Source organism: Felis catus, chromosome A2 (assembly GCF_018350175.1).
Source record: "Felis catus isolate Fca126 chromosome A2, F.catus_Fca126_mat1.0, whole genome shotgun sequence".
In the NCBI taxonomy this organism is placed as follows: Eukaryota; Metazoa; Chordata; class Mammalia; order Carnivora; family Felidae; genus Felis; species Felis catus.
In genome coordinates, this window is record NC_058369.1 from 78075492 (window position 1) to 78089721 (window position 14230).

At 41.5% G+C, this 14230-nt stretch overlaps 1 long non-coding RNA gene across 1 annotated transcript in view; it reads left to right on the forward strand.

Moving 5' to 3' along the window:
- The window catches only part of LOC105260372, a 197466-nt gene that overhangs the window by 147070 nt on the left and 36166 nt on the right, over positions 1-14230 (forward strand). The window contains exon 11 of the long non-coding RNA XR_002740444.2: positions 7782-7894. This is a non-coding gene — a long non-coding RNA (uncharacterized LOC105260372). The remainder of the gene's footprint in view (positions 1-7781; positions 7895-14230) is intronic.

Sequence of the window (14230 nt, forward strand, 5' to 3'; positions counted from 1 at the left end):
TAATTGCTAGGGAAAAAAATAAAGCAAGGTAAGGGAACACAGAGTAATAGAAGGGATTTGCCATTTTAGATGCACTGATTAGAGAAGACATCTCTGATGAGGTCACAAATGAAGAGACGGCTGAGTAAGTGAGGGAATGATGACACAACCCTGTTTCTGCATTCTTACTTGCTCTGCCTGGATCCAGTCTTCATCACTGTTCTCCTGAGAGTTTTCAGGCTCCATGCTTCAGATTTCATATTTCTTGGTCTCATATGACTTCTCGTTCCTTGCTGGCCCTGGAGTGTCCACTACATGGCCCAGTACACTGAATTCTTTATAGTTCTCTGAATATATACCACCCTTTCGTTTCCTTAGACATGTTATATACATGTCGCTCCTTTTGCCTGGAATGTCCCTTCCCCAGCACCACTAGTGGATGAACCCTTAGTTATTCTTTCCACATCCTTCTAAACTTCCCTAAATCTGTTCCCAGACAAGGCAAATAGGGATAAATCATTGAATAAAATTTAGCCCAAATTTTACCTTTTTTACATCTTTGAAATTCCTATAAAAATTTAATTTTCCCTTCCTCAACACTGCCAAAGCTTTTTTTTTTTACTAGAATCTACTGCAGGGGTTAGCAAGATTTTTCTCTAATGGACCAGAAAGTATATATTTTAGGCTTTGTGGGCCATATGTCCTCTGTTGTAACTGCTCAGCTCCGCCATTGTAGCATGAAAGCAGCCAGAGACCCTATGTAAATGAATAAGCATGGTTATGTTCCAGTAAGTTTATTTACAAAACAGGAGGCAAGTCACAGTTTGCTGATTCCTGATCTATCACCGTCTTATATTAGAATTATTAGTTTATTTGTCTGTTTCCACAATTAAGTTATGAGGTTTTTTTTTTTAGGATAAAGGACCAGTGGCCATGTATTATTCATTTTTAGTCCTAGCCTTTAGCAGATTGTTTTTTCGAATGGTTGACCACACCAACACCTCCCATCCCCCACAGTCTTGTGCAGCAATCAACCACTGCCCTTCTAGAGGCAGGGTCTAATTCCACTCCCTTGAGTCTGGGGTGGTTTGTTACCATAGAACATCATGGAAGTGAGGCTGTGTGATTTCTGCACTGAGACCTGCGAAGGCCATGCTCTGGTTCTCTTGTGACACTCGCTCTGGGGAGCACCCTCTGGGAACCCAGCCACCTTTTTGTGAGAAGCCCAAAACATCTATAAGTGGAGAGGCCACTTACAGATGCTCACATCGACAGTGCCAGCTGAGCCTGTGTCCAAATCTTCCCAGTCCAGGTACCAGATAGGTGAGCCAGAAAGCCCTCCTGTGATTCCAGCCCTGACTCCTCATGCTGTTCTCCCAAGTCCTTCAGCTGAGGCCCCAGATACTGTGGAACAGAGTGAAGTTACTCCCAATTAGCCATGACAAAATTGTAGATTTGTGAACAAAATAAATGGTAATTAGTGTTGTTTTACTCCATTAAGGTTTTTTTTTTCCCCTTGAGATATAATTTCCTGAGATATAATTGACATATAATATGGTGTAGGTCTAAGGCGTACAGCCTGTTGATTTGGTACACTTATGTGCTGCTAAATGATTACCACCAGAGCTGTTAGCTAACACATCTATCACACCGCATAATTACCATTCCTTTTCTTGTGGTGAGAACACTTAAGATCTACTCCCTTGGCAACTTTCAAGTATGTAATATGGTATTATTAACCATAATCACCACACTGTACATTAGATGCTACTACATTTTGAGATAGTTTGTTATATGGTAAAAGATATTGGAACATAGCCCATGCTATGAATTTTGGTTTTATTTTTAACATCAGAGCAAGGACAAAAATAAAAACCCGAATGTCATACTGTCTCTGTGTGATTTTTACTCTAAAATATCTCAGTGTGTGATATATATGGGTATAAGTTAACATTAAATCCTAGGGCCTTAAGCTAACATTTGGAGAGGCTTTAATCAAGAATATACCTTTTAGGCAAGATTGCTTAATTAGTACTTGGAGCCCTCTACCTGGGAATCCACATTCTAAGGAGGCTAGCACTAGTGTTTTAAATATAGGCATCTAGTTACAGAGAGGGAAGGAGGCAAACCATAAGAGACTCTTAAATACTGAAAATAAACTGAGGGTTGATGGGGGGTGGGGAGGAGGGGAAAGTGGGTGATGGGCATTGAGGAGAGCACCTGCTGGGATGAGCACTGGGTGTTGTATGGAAACAATTTGACAATAAATTTCATATTAAAAAATACATACATATATACATACATACATACATACATACATACATACATACATCTAAGTCTACACCACAGGGCTTGTTAATTAGCATAAGAGATGTTAGGAATAATTTCCTTGGTAAAATTAATAGTTTAAAAAATATGTGGTTAGATTTTATGGGCCCTTGGATAAATAAACCATCACGAGTAGCAGGCCCAACAACAACACATATTTGGTGTTAGGACCCAAGGTCTAGAACTCCATGTGGTCCTGCATTCCCTGCTTAGTGAAGGACCATGCCACCTAGAAGGTTTGCTGATTCTGCTGTCAGAACATCAATGCATCTGCCTCAGAGGGAACTCTTTTTGCAAGGTTTCTGTTGGACTATATTGCCTAGGACAGAGAGCAGGGACTACTCTTAGGGTAACCAGGTTTCATTCCTGATTACTAATAAATTTGTATATAGGGCAACATTTAGTTTGAGATTTCTACTGCATCATGCATGACGATACAAGTTTGTAGAGTGATAGCCTGACTTACTTCTAATCTGACAATTTGTTGATTGAGCAAATTAGCTTAGGTTTGGTTTGCAACACAGAAATACGGGTATCCCTGTCTTATCAAGGGGACAAAAATATTTTCCAGCTGACATTGGGTTTTAGTTTCTGGAAAAAGGAGATCCTTTTTGTCAGGCAATGTGTCACATGGGGGCAATTGCTGTTGATGATGTGATAGACACTATATTGCTATGAGTTTATTAATCAGCATCATGCTAAATTGCCTCTGTGATTTCCCCTGAAAGGTGATGCTGGCACAACCTCACCCTGGGTTTAGGATTATGGAGTGAGCAAAGAGGGTTGGTTAATGAACAATGACAAGCAGACACCTTATGAGTTTCATGAATAGCATCACGTAGCATGGAATAATCACTTAGCCCCTTTGAACACCATTTTGTTTCACTCTGCATGTTACTGAAAGACAAGTTTTGATTTGCAGACGCTAATGGCTCTGGAATGGGCATTAACTTTCCAGATGTACTATTTGTTTGAGTGCAGTGTTAAGTAAAGAGAATTGCACAGTGTGTTAATGGCCTGCAGCCGCTCAAATGGAGATGTATGCCTCCACTCTGCTGTACTTAATTACCAATCAGCCGGCCCATCTTGAACAGGCCTCCCCCTGGCTGCGGAGAACAAAGAATGGCCGTTTTTGCCACTCCTGGCACAGCTGGTGGCTGCTGCTGCTTCTGATTCGCAGCTGTGTCCTCAAAATCTGCTAAGATGTCCCACAGGCATCTCAAAACCAATGGTCCAAAGCTCAATACATCATTCTCCCAGCTGAAACCCCCTCTTTTCCTGTGCTCCCTGTTTTACTAAATGACACCACCATCTGCCCAGATGCACAAATCAGCAACCTGGGGGTTCTCTTTGACCCTTCCTGCTTCTCATAAACTGTATCCAACCAACCTCAGGTTCTGTCTCCTGGACACTGCCACAACCATAGTCCAAGGTGTCCAGTGTGAAATCTCGGTGACCTAATGCTACCTGTCCTCCTATGTCCTCTGTAGTAGGAAATTATTTGAGATAAAGGCATATATGTATTTTATTCCTATATCTTTCCTTTCTCTTTTCTCCAGTTAAGCATGATGAGTAATATCTACAGTGGATATCTACCACAAAGAATAGGAAGAGCATGATCTAAAAAACATTAGTAATAAACCATGGGGTTGGGTTATTTCATGAGCAGTGAAATGCCTGGGGTGAGAGTGCCTGGTTAGCTGACCAAGAATTCCATGGGTCTGTGAGTACCATCCTGATAATATTGGCTCACTACAGCTGACATATCAGTGGGGGCCATCATGAGTCCTGTGCCTGGCTAGGACTTCCAGGACTATAATGGTGATTGCAGAAATTTCCAGATTTGTTGGTGGAAGTCTACCTTCCTTCCTGCTTTCTCATCTGGGGTTGCCTACCATCTTCCCGTTCAGCCTTGCTCCTCCTTCCATGTCATTCCTCCACTCCTCCTAGGAAGTTACCATAATTAACCTATCCTTGTTTGAGAATGCAGGCTGGATGGAGGACTGGAGTTCATGGTAGTCATGTTATGGGTGAATTATGATATTGGAGAGAATGTTATCATGGATTTTTGTTTTGTGCTCATTGCTTCAGGGAAGGGATATAGATGACAAGAGAACAAAAATTCATTTTGTTCCTATAACTTAATGAATAGATTATGAAGTGCATTGTGAAAAAGACAACTTGTCCAGGTCAGAAATAATTGCAGAAAAGATTTTACCCTATACTAAACATACAGCCTCCCATTTCTTCCCCAGCCTCAGTGCTTGATGGGAAGAGAGAGGTGGGTGCACAGAGTACGAGGGCCTAGACTCAGCTTCCTGGAAGTGCCCAGGGAGGCAAGAGAACCCCCAAGTGAAATTTCTCAGGATATCCAGACAGAGGGAGCAAAAGCACTCTCTTGAAGGTTCCTGAGTCCACATCTTTGGGGAGCAGCTGATAAACTCAATTGCACTAGTTATAAATGGCAGAAGACCTCAAATGTTTCACCCCTCTCAGGGAGATTTTTATTTTAATGTTAAGCCAATCAGTCTCTGGTCTTGGAATTTTAGGCCTGACAGTGTGGCAAGGGAAACAGGGCTAAAATGGCCCTCCTGGGTCTTCGAAGACCACTCTATCTGTTTATAAGCTAGGCCATCTTTGCTGTCAGCATGGGCGGGTAAGGTTTGGTGCAGTTCCACAGCATGGGACTTCTTTTCTCTGCAGTGTGTTAGAAAAAAGAATTAGGAATTGTTACTGTTTGTTTCTTTACTACTTATAGAGAATTGAGGAATAATCTGATACTAAAAATTTTTTTAATGGTGCCAGGGCTTAATATTTTCACTACCATTTCAGAACAGACACAGTTCTTGATATTCTTTAATAGAGCTGAGGTAAAATTCGTTGTGATAAGTGTGGCAACCCTGCATGGAGCAAGTCTATTGGCGCCATTTTTCCAACAGCATTTGCTTACTTTGTGTCTCTGTATTACATTTTGGTAATTCTTATAATATTTCAAACGTCTTCATTAATATTAAATTTGCTGTGGTGATCCATGATCCGCGATATTTGATGTTACTACTGTAATTGTTTGGGGGTGCCATGGATTGCGCCCATTGGAATTGTTTTGGGGTGCCACGGATTGCGCCCACATGAGATGGAGATCTTAACTGATAAATGTATGTGTTCTGACTTCTCCACTGACTGTTCTTCATCTCTTTCCCTCTCCTTGGGTCTCCCTATTCCCTGAGACACAACAATACTGAATTTAGGTCAGTTAATAACCCTGCAATGGACTCTAAGTGCTCAAGTGAAAGAAAAGGTTGCACATCTCTTGCTTTAAATCAAAAGCCAGAAATGATTAAGCCCAGTTGGGAAGCTAGAAAGCCAAGATAGGCCAAAAGCTAGGTGTCTCGCTCCAAAGAGTTAGTCAAGTTGTGAATGCAAAGGAAAAGTTCTTGAAGGGCATTAATAGTACTACTCCTGTGAGTACATGGATAATAAAAAAGAGAAAGAGCCTTATTGCTGACATGGGGAAAGTTTGAGTGGTCTGGGTAGAAGAGCACACCAGCCACAGCATTTCCTTGAGCCAAAGCCTAATCCAAGGCAAGACCTTAATTCTCTTCAATTCTGTGAAGGCTGAGAGAGGTGAGGAAGCTACAGAAGAAACGTTTGAAGCTAGCAGAGGTTGGTTCATGAGGTTTAAGGAACCTCCATGACATAAAAGTGCAGGGTGAAACAGAAGGTGCTGATGTAGAAGCTGGAGTAACTCTCCGGAAGATCTAGCTGAGATCATTAATGAAGGTGGCTAAACAACAGATTTTCAGTGTAGATGAAACAGGCTTCTATTGGAAGATATCATCTAGGACTTTCGTAATGAGACTTTTGTTTCCCTCTCTTCTCTTTTTACACCCCCTCCCATATATTCATCTCTTTTGTTTCTTATTCCACATATGAGTGAAATCATGTGGTATTTGTCTTTCTCTGGCTGACTTATTTCTCTTAGCATAATACACTGTAGCTCCATCCACAACATTCATGGGTGTTTGGAAGAAGCTGATTCCAAACCTCATGGATGACTTTGAGGGGTTGGAGACTTTAGTGGAGGAAGGACCTGAAGATGGGGTGGAAACAGCAGGAGAACTAGGATGAGAAGATGGAGCCTGAGGATGGGGGCTGCATGGCCGCAATCTCATGACGGAACTTTAGCGGATGAGGAGTTGCTTCTGATGCATGAGCAGAGAAAAGTGGTTTCTTGAGATGGAATCTACTCCTGAGGAAGATGCTGTGAAGATTGTTGAAATGACCACAAAGGAGTTAGAATATTACATAAACTTAGTGGAAAAGGCAACACCAGGGTTTGAGAGGACTGACTCCAATTTTGAAAGCAGTTCTATTGTGGGTAAAATCCTATCAAACAGCATCGCGTGCTACAGAGAAATTGTTCATGAAAGGAAGAGTTGATCCATGTGGCAAACTTCATTGTTGTCTTATTTTAAGAAATTGCCACAGCCACCCCACCTCAGCAACTGCCACCCTGCTCGGTCAGCAGCCAAAGACATTGAGGCAAGACCCTCCACCAGCAAAAACATTATGACTTGCTGAAAGCTCAGATGATGTATAGCATTTCTTAGTGATAAAGAATTTTTATATTATAGTGTATACATTGTTTTTTTAGACATAATACTATTGCACACTTAATAGGCTATCATATAGCATAAACATAACTTTTATATGCACTAGCAAACCAAAAAATTCATTTGACTCACTTTATTATGATATTCCCTTTATTGTGGTGGTCTGAGGTATGCCCTTTCTTTAAAGATTTTATTTTTAAGTAATCTTTACACCCAGTGTGGGACTCGAACTCATAACCCCGAGATCAAGAACCACATGCTGCACCGACTGAGTCAGCCAGGCGCCCCCCTCTCTCTCTTTTTTTTTTAATGTGAGTGGACAGTAGTGAAGAACAGCGATTACTACTAGATTTCATGCCATTGGTTGATTTGTGCTAAAGCACCAGCAGTTTTATCCATCACTGTTCTTGCATCATCTGTGCAAATATTAGTATAGTAATTAGGACAATATTTTAATATATTATGAAAATAAATTGGATGTTGTGGGTCTCCACAAAGGGTTTTGGAACTCTGAAGAGGTCACAGGCACACTATGAGAGCGCCATTCGATGGTACACATACAAGCAAAATAAGAATGAAGTAAATTGTCAAAAGAATTGTTAAAAGTTCTTTACAGTCAGAGTCTACGCTTTAGAAACACTTTTTGACTTGTGGGCCAAAAGTTCACACGATGTCACATTCTGTGTCATATAAATTACTATCACATATAATTGTGATTTATTCGTCTCAAAGCAATGTCTAGAGTCATGCAGCAATATTTAAAAATGGTGTCATGTTTCATGAAGGTCACATCCAAACTTACATGTATATAATTTAAGAGTAACATGAACTTGTTAATATTTCTATATATATATTCCTAAGGGCCAGTATACAACTGTTGAAAATACAGTGGCAATCTGTGTGTCCCCCGGAACCAAAACTTCTGGGGTTGGAACATAAAGAGAAGCTTTGACACCACTGGGAAATGCTACTTGGTGAGTACAAGGATCTATTGAATTCACTTTGAGAGAAATGATATGAGAAATTAACTTGTGTTTTCTTTTTTTTTTTTTTTATTAAAAAAAATTTTTTTTTTCAACGTTTATTTATTTTTGGGACAGAGAGATACAGAGCATGAACGGGCGAGGGGCAGAGAGAGAGGGAGACACAGAATCGGAAACAGGCTCCAGGCTCTGAGCCATCAGCCCAGAGCCCCACGCGGGGCTCGAACTCACGGACCGCGAGATCGTGACCTGGCTGAAGTCAGACGCTTAACCGACTGTGCCACCCAGGCGCCCCAACTTGTGTTTTCTCTTAAGTGTTTCAAAGTCAAAACCGTATCTCCAAAGTCAGCAAAGACACCTCCCATAAACTTTCATGTCACTCAGCTGCAATCAGCTTTCATTCTGAGATCATAGGGCATAGGACAAGACATGTAAAGAAGTATTGCCCTGGAATATGAATGGTGTTAGCTGTGGGCATGGATGTTTAGGAGTATGGTTTATAATGTGTCAGTTCTGAACACTAGACTCTGAGGGACAGTGGTGACCTTAGGTTCTCTGCTACATTGTTTTTGAGCTTTCGCAACATGTGGAGACTTTAGAGTAGGGGGCCCAGCTTTTTGGAAGGAAGATGGCTGGGAGGTGACCAAACTGGAGGATAAGAGGCACACTGAAGATAAGAACACAATGTCTGGTTTTAGGACCAGCGGGTGAGCTCTACTGCCCGTGGAGCGCCAGCCACTGGAGGTTCAGTCTTTGGACTGATGTCTTGTATTGTTTGGATTTATATGATGTTAGGGAAATTTGCCGATAATTGACATTTAGAAACATTAAAAAAATTTTTTTTTAATGTTTATATATTTTTGAGAGAGAGACAGAGCACGAGCAGGGGAGGGGCAGAGAGAGAGGGAGACACAGAACCCAAAGCAGGCTCCAGGCTCTGAGCTGTCAGCACAGAGCCTGACACGGGGCTCGAACTCATGGACGGTGAAATCATGACCTGAGCTGAAGTCAGACGCTTAACCGACTGAGCCACCCAGGTGCCCCTAGAAACATTATTAAACCACACATGCATAGCAACAAACAGACAAACTTACCAAAACATAAACTATAAAACTTGGTTTGGCCAAAGTAATCTCAGCAACTTAGGAGAACTGCTTGCCATTTATGCATAATTACTATGCAGCAAAATGTTAGGCGCATCCGTGAAGGTGTTGAATGAGCTTTTCGGCACAGTTTTGATAACACTAAACTGAGTTCACATACACACAGTTATCATAGTTTACTGCACATGGCACATGGTTGTTGGCATGAAATAGAAGATGCACTTTCTGTGACTACATTAAATTCCTAGCGTTTGTTTATCTCCATAGATATTTTCCTCCATAGAAATTTTCATGGGGTGGTTGGCATTAGATGCTCAGCTGTAATGCCCTGGAGGTCCAGTTGGGGCCCCTCAAGTGCGGAGGAAGAGCCCTTGTGAGACCATGGGTGGGCCCAAGGCTTTTGTGGAAACACCCTATTGTCTTGGGTGTTGGCACCAAAAGTGCCTATTGTGAACGTGCATACACACTAAGTCCATGTAAGCAAATACCATTAAGTGAACAAAGTCTCTTGAGACTTACGGTCTAATATCCGTTCATCAGAGCTGACCCCAGAGAGCGATCCTGTGAAAGTGTGCGGTGTTATTGTTACAGCCAGGACGTAAGGAGAAATGTGTACACAATCAAATGAGACACTGTGGATTTTTGTTGAGAATAACTCTGACTTAGTATACTTTTGGTGTCAGGAAGGATACAGAGAAAGACTTTGCTAAAGTAACAAGGTGACAGAAACAAAACATATGAGAACAGAATGTGTAAAAATGGAGGTATTCATGTAATTCTAGCTACTGCTTATAAAAACTGACATCCTTTATTTCTTTAAATGTTAGTCATGATCCTAAAAGCATTACTGGAAAAGACCTGCTCACTGCAAGATCCACAGGGCAGGGAAATGGAAATATAGGTGGTTGTCTTTCTTGTTAGGATTGATTTCAGGAAATTATCTTTACCTGCACTCAAAAATGCTGCTATTCTCTACTTCCAGATCTGCCAGTAATGGTTCAGATTTGGCCTTTGACATGGTGTCCTTTTACCACCTGAGAGGAGAGGAAAATGAATTGTGGGAGGCAGTTGAAGCCCAGTAGAGGACGTTTGAAAAGCAAACCTGGCATTTTAGATATTTAGATGAAGCACAGTTTGATCAAAATTAATCAGGCAGAGAGGCTCCCATTTTTGCGAATGACATTTTGAAGATGCAAAATAAACTTAACCTATGTTTGGACTGAGAAATGCAGATACTGGTGGGGAGTTAGGAGAACCAGGCAGCATTCAAAGCAAATGCATTTGAAATTTTTCTTTGTTACAGCTCTGTTGTTTTTTAAGAGCAATGCTTTTCAAATGATAGCATTAACAAACAAGTGTAATTCTGTATGGTTAATGGGGGCTGACTCAGTCATTTCTTTTTTGCCAATGGTTTAGAGTTACTGTTCGGGGAAATTACTTTTAAAGCTGAGCCCTTCCTAAAGGCCCCAGGTAATTACTTTTACCATAGATTCAGGTGGTAAATATCAATCCATTACTGTTTTAAGTAGAATTAAGAGAAATGTGGTTCATATTTTTGTTTTTACTGTGAAATTTTCAAGGAATGATTTGAGTTTGTGTAAAATGTTAGCACACTCATTCATTCAGTGTCTTAGGTTAGGCTCCTTAGAAACAGATACTTGAGCGGGGCACCTGGGTGGCTCATTAGGTTAGGTGTCCAACTTTGGCTTGGGTCATGATCTCACGGCTGGTGGTTGAGCCCACGTCAGGCTCTGTGCTGACAGCTCAGAGCCTGGAGCCTGCTAGGGATTCTGTGTCTCCCTCTCTCTCTGCCCCTCCCCTGCTCATGCTCTGTCTCTTGGTCTCTCTCAAAAATAAACATTAAAAAAAAAAAAAAGAAACAGATACTGAGCTAAGGACCACTGGCTCCCTTCCCCAACGCTCCACCTCTCCCCCACCACCCCTACCCCACCTCCTAGCCCCTTGGGCAGGGGAGCTGTGCTCTCTTTGCTTATCAGTCAGCCCTTGGCTGTGGGCTGCCCAGAGGAGGAGTAATTGCCAGGGACTCAGGTCCTCTACCTGCAGTGGCAAACAGCTCTGGTAGCCGGGGAGCACTGCTCTGAAGATGAATTGGAGGGAGGGGGATCATTGGAATCAAAAGCACTTAAAGGGGTGCAAAGAAACACTACAAGAATAAAAAGGATGTGATTAGGATGGAGAACCCAAAGCGTCTGCTGCACTCAACAAATATTTATTGAGCACCTATTATTTGGTAGGTACCTTTCAAAGCTTGAGAAGTGAGTAGAATAGAAGACTGGGGCTTCTAGGCTGGTGAGGGAAACAAATAATGTAAGTGAGGCAATCCGTGAGTTAGGTAAGAACTTGGTGATACGTGTCTAGAAGAATATAAAGCAGGTCAAGGGAATAGACAATGATTGTGGGTACTAGATGAGATAGGGTAGTCAGGGTAGGTTAAATTAGCAAATTATGTAAGAGATGTATTTGCATTTACAGGGGCTATCTTTTGGGAAGTACTGGCATTGTGTATTGTTTCTCCCTAACCCTGGGAACTTCTTTCACAAGGAGCTCCTAGAAGGGAAGTCAGTCTTCTATTTGAATAAACCCATCACAATGGGTATTCTTGACATAGGAACAACAAACATAAAATAAAATGCCTCAAAAAATGTTTCCCCTCTGCATTTATTTTTAAATGTTCTGAAGGGAAACATTTGGGGCAGCAAAGGAAAGAGAAAATTGGTTTTGGAAGTTAAGAATTTTGATCATGTATGTTGGGAAGCATCACAATTCTGATGGAGAACTTAGAACAAAAAAATCTAAGTTATTTGGGGGATAATGAGTAGAAAAGGAGGAAAGCACAGTCACCTGGCTTAGAATGTGAAGATATCCTTGATGTTTAAAAGTAAAGATCCTGGAGAATCTAAATTACACAGTGCGGGGAGGGGCGGTGCATCTGGGTAGCTCAGTCAGTTAAGTGTCTGACTTCAGTTCAGGTCATGATTTCATGGTTCGTGGGTTCAAACCTCGAGTCGGGCTCTGTGCTGACAGCCTGGAGCCTGCTTCAGATTCTGTGTCTCCCTCTCTCTCTGCACCTTTCCTGCTTGTGCTCTCTCAAAAAATAAATAAACATTAAAAAAATTTTTTTAAATGACACAGTAGACATTTGGAAGAAAAGTATGTGATGAGGTCAGTGTTGCAGAGTGGATATTAAAGGTCAAGTACTGGATCTTCTTTTGTTTTCAGAGGCACCTGGACTCCTGTCATGGATTCAAGCTAAAACGCATGGTTGCCAATCTATTAATGTCTGGGATCGTGTTGGTGGGGGATCTTACTGGAGAATGCTGGGTTAGAAATTCTTAGTCTCTCCCCACCCCACCCCCACCTTAAGAAAAAAAAATCTTTCTCCTGAGTATTTCATCTGAAGAAATTTCTGGTAAATCTCATTTACCTACTGTCTCACCACCCCTAATTGCCCTTTGTTTTTTTGGGCCAGAGAGGTCAAAAGGTGATGGTGGAAGGAGCCAGATAAGAATTTGTTAGAGGACTAAAATAGTTTTCTTTCATATTCTCCATGATAAATCTTTCAGGGCTTTTCTAGTAGGGAAGAGAGAAGATAGGACATAGATTCTAATGGTTACAGTGTGCAATTTTTAGTAGTTAATGATTCCTACTTTTGTTTTATTAGAAAAAGATGTATTATGTTAAGAAATTAAATGGATTGTGGATTTTGAAACTTCATTAACGAGCATTAATATCATGATCAAAATGCCAAGTATTCATTATAATTTAAAAATTAAGCAGTAACTGGGGTGCCTGGGTGGGTCAGTTGGTTAAGCGCTGACTTCGGCTCAGGTCACGATCTCATGGTTTATGAGTTCAAGCCCTGTGTGGGGCTCTGTGCTCACAGCTCACAGCCTGGAGCCTGTTTCGGACGCTGCGTCTCCCTCTGTCTCTCTGCTCCTCCCCTGCTTGTGCTCTCTCTCTCTGTCTCTCAAAAATAAAATAAACATCAAAAAAAAGTTAAAAAAAATAAGCAGTAACCAATTGATTTAAATAAGTTAATATAATGTTGAAATGAATTATGTGGCAATGCCTTTCAGACACCTATTTTATTTTTTTGTTTTATTTTATTATTTATTTTTGAATGAAGGAGTGAGAGAGAAAGTGTGTATGCATAAGTGGAGGAGGGGCAGAGAGAGAGGGAGAGAGAGAGAATCCCAAGCAGGTTCCACACTGTCAGCACAGAGCCCGATTCGGGGCTCGAACCCATGAACCATGAGATCATGACCTGAGCCGAAGTTGGACACCCAGCCAACTGAGCCACCCAGGCACCCCAGACACCTATTTTAAAAGCAAAACGAGCACTATTGATTGACAATGAAATATGTAACAACAAAGGGGAGCAGATATTTTTCTCCTTTGGTCAGCCTAACTTAAAAGAGAAAACACCTCGAGACTGTGAAATTAGAACACACCAAAACCCACTTGTCCCTCAACAAAGGATGATATATTGATCATCTACTGATGTAGGTGCTAGAGACATAATGGTGAAGACCACAGGCATGGAACTTACATTCTAGATGCAGGATATAGACACACAGGTTATGATTAATGTTGTGAAGAAAATAAGTGGAACGACAAGACAGAACAAAGGTTGGCAAACTTTTTCTGTGAAGGGCCAGATGGCAAATGTTTTAGGCTTGCAGGTTGTATGATTGGTCTCAACGACTCCAGTCTGCAGCTGCAGTGGGAAAGCAGTCATAGCCAATATTTGAATGAGTGGGCATGGCCGTGTTCCAATAAAACTTGATTTACAAAGATAAATAAATAAACAACCCCAAACCAACAACAGGTGGGCCAGATTTGGCCTGCAAATATAGTTTGATGCCTCCTGGCATACAGCGCCACTGGCATGGGGGATGGTGACCTTAGACCCTGCTGTTAGAGAAGACTCCTCTGAGGAGGCAACATTTGGAGCGCAAGTAGAACGATGGGTGGCCAGCCACGTGAAGCATGAGGAAGAGCATTCCAGGCAAAGGAAATGGCTAGGTAAAAAGTCCTGTGGCAGGAACAGGTTGGGTCCCCTTGATGTGGGCGGTCATCTCATTTTCACTGTGAAACTTTGGGCAAGCCACTGAATTCTTTGAGCTCTTTTCTCACAGATAGAAATGGTGATAACTCTCTGCTTACAGGCTTTTTGTGAAGTAAGGTAGGTGAGAGCATTTTT